The 3,093-nt window shown below is 35.1% G+C and overlaps 1 long non-coding RNA gene across 1 annotated transcript; it reads right to left on the bottom strand.

The window, feature by feature from the left end:
- Window positions 1-263: 263 nt before the first annotated feature.
- Window positions 264-2,404, bottom strand: LOC126852127 (uncharacterized). Its single transcript, XR_007687791.1, has 3 exons — window positions 1,016-2,404; window positions 592-670; window positions 264-311 (listed from the first exon to the last, which is right to left on the bottom strand). It is a non-coding gene; the product is annotated as an uncharacterized LOC126852127 (long non-coding RNA).
- Window positions 2,405-3,093: the final 689 nt, after the last annotated feature.

Genomic DNA, 3,093 nt, shown 5'->3' with positions numbered 1-3,093 from the left:
CTATCGTTCTTTATTCAGTAAATCAGATAAAATCTACGAATTGAAAAAAACATTTTTCATAATCTTCCTTTTTAATTTAAACTTTAAATTATCTTTGCAATAAATGCAATGCATAATAAAAAATTTATTAAAAATTATTCAACTTAATATGTTTAAGCTCATCCATTTAAAAGTAACGGATTTTTACAATCTATAATCTATAATCTACATCTACAATCTCTATGAATCCGTTACTTTAAAATTAAATAAAAGTTCGTCACTCACCGGCACTGATGCGCAACAGCGGAGATTTGGTCTTGAGGCTACGTTGTCTGCAACACACAAATATAAAATCCAAATTATAGCAACGCTTAAAATAATTAATATTTCAAGAAATTATTATTGTACCGAATTTTATATCCGATGCGTTTAATAATAAGAAGATATATAAATATGGAATAATTTTATAAATTCTAAAAAGAAAACTATTTTTTAAATAAAAACTTTTATAGTCTGAATCTCTCTTTTTAAACTATTTAAATAATGATCGAATCAAATTAATAAATGTACGGGATTTATAATAATAATTAATATACAAATAATAATATTCACCCTTGGGTTGCTCCGCCGATGCAGGATGCCTCTCCTAGGCCTCCTCCTCCTCTCAGGATGTTAAGGTCGCTACGTTGATCTGTAACATAAAAAGGAGGTGCAAATTGTAGTAATGCTCAAAATAATTAATATTTCCAAAAATTTATTATACACATTGAATTTTATATTCGATGCATATAATAATAAGCAGATTAATAAAATAATTTTATAAATTTTGAAAAAAACTACTAATAACTGTAATAATTTCATATAAAACTATAATCTAAAAGTAGAAACTTTTATAAGATTATAGATTTTATATAAAATTTTTTTTCTAATTGTCTTTTGTTTAAAATATATAAATAAAAAAATTACGTGATTAATTGCTTGATTTAAATTGTACACAATTAATAAATAATGAATATATAAATAACAAGTTACTTACCACAGGGCTGTTTCACCGATGCCCGATGCCTCTCCTAGGCCTCCTCCTCCTCTCAGGTAGAGGACACTTCACACGCGCGATTCTTTAAACGGCACACCCGCACTTTTATTAAAAAATACTTCCGCACTTTTACGCGCGATACTTTGAGCGACACTCCCGCACTTTCGAATTTCGGTACGATCGAACCCCGTTTCACTCGAGAATCATACTGCGAGTCGACAAGTCGGGAATTCACGATTACTCCGAGCTAGGGTTAAGCGAGCAAAGGAAGAAGACGAAATCGATTGATGGAATCGACGCTCAATTCTTGTCCGCGCTTGTTCTCACCGAGGGCCGACTTGAACTTTATTAGGAACGATCACAGAGAACCACCAAGTTTCTATCATACAGACTGAAACTTACGCTTATCATAAGGCTGAGAGACGGGTCGAGAATGAAGATACCCAAGTCCTAAGTGTCACAATTTAGATCACTTAGAAGATGAGAAATCAGCTTCTCTAGCGAGCGAAAATCGAACCTAATAAAACACAGCCAACTATCCTCAATGCGATACAGTACAGCTGATAGACGGTACAAGATGAGGGAACGACGATTCAAAAATCGATCGAATTCTAACCGATTCAGGCCGAACCGTTCGTCGAAGCAGAGCGTGCCCCCAACAGCCAATTCTCGAACCGAAGTTCTTGATTAACCGCGCGATCATCGCATCTATATTATGCACGATCATACGTTGCTACGCGGCCGGCATTCACCTCAGCCGCGATACTGAGGCGTTTTAACGTTGCGTCTCCATTAATATATTAAATTTATTAATACATAAATATTTATATAATATATATAACATTAATATTGTATTAACGTTACCTAATATTATATAAAATTAATTATATTAATAGGGTATTAATATATTACCGATAGCAACGCTGAGAGATATCCCAGTTAGTCGGCAACGAAGTACGATCCTCGACTCGTGAAAACGGGATAAAAGTCCGACGCGAAGACGCGACGACGCGAAAACGCGGTTATGCGGTTACGCGACACTCTCGTTGCTCGTACGCTCCGATGACAAGCAACAAGGCAACGCACTAAGTCCTCCACAGATGTGCGTGCCACATATGAGTCATTGTACGACTCGTGGCAATGCAGTATGGACACGCGACGACGCGAAAACCGTCCGCGGCACGTTGACGGAACCGACGCCGCGATAAGCCGTCCGCGGCACGATGACAGCACTAACGATACGACGAGCCGTCCGCGGCACGATGACAGCGACGACGGCGTTGGGTGCTTGGTTTCCCCTTCTCAGTAACCTCAGGAGGCCCTTAAGGCCCTTAAGGTACCATCCGGGTACTATGCCCTCCCACCACGCCAAGGTTACACCCTAGGAGGGTATTATACGTATATAATTTTGTAATATGACATATCATATTAGAAAATTATATACGTATAACGTGAGTTTATATTTGAGAATAAGAAATGTAGATAAAAATCCACATTTAGGAAAAGGATTTAAGAATATGCGCAGCGCTTCGTACCACTACGTTACTTTGAGTGTCGCCGTATGAATAATAAGACCATGTATGTAAACGTAAACAATAGAGTCGCGACGGCCGAACACTATGTTATTGAAAAGTTGTTGCCGAAATATTTTACGTATTATCATATTATATGTATGTATACGCAAAGTATTAAAGTATAAAATATATATGAAATTATGATTATATATTAATTGAATGATTGATGTATCACGGAGCCTTTCGTTAAATACTCAATTTTACGATTTGATTGTTTAATTGCGCGATAATCTTAATCCGAATCATGCCATCGAAGGATAAAACATCGAACGAAATATATTTAATTTTAAATATTTTTTAAAAAATAATTATTGCTTATAAGGATCGCAACAAAACAATAATTTATAATATTGCGATTCCGATCTTGATTAAATGTGTATATACATCACTCGAAATACGCGCTAAAACACTTATCATAGCGATATAATTATGTTTAGTTATAATATTAAATTATAATTATTATTTAAGATAGGCAAAAGATAACTAATTATTAATCTTATCAAA

Source organism: Cataglyphis hispanica, chromosome 9 (genome assembly GCF_021464435.1).
Source record: "Cataglyphis hispanica isolate Lineage 1 chromosome 9, ULB_Chis1_1.0, whole genome shotgun sequence".
NCBI lineage: Eukaryota > Metazoa > Arthropoda > Insecta > Hymenoptera > Formicidae > Cataglyphis > Cataglyphis hispanica.
Note: the sequence above shows the minus strand (reverse complement) of the source record. Positions and strands in the feature narration are given on the sequence as shown.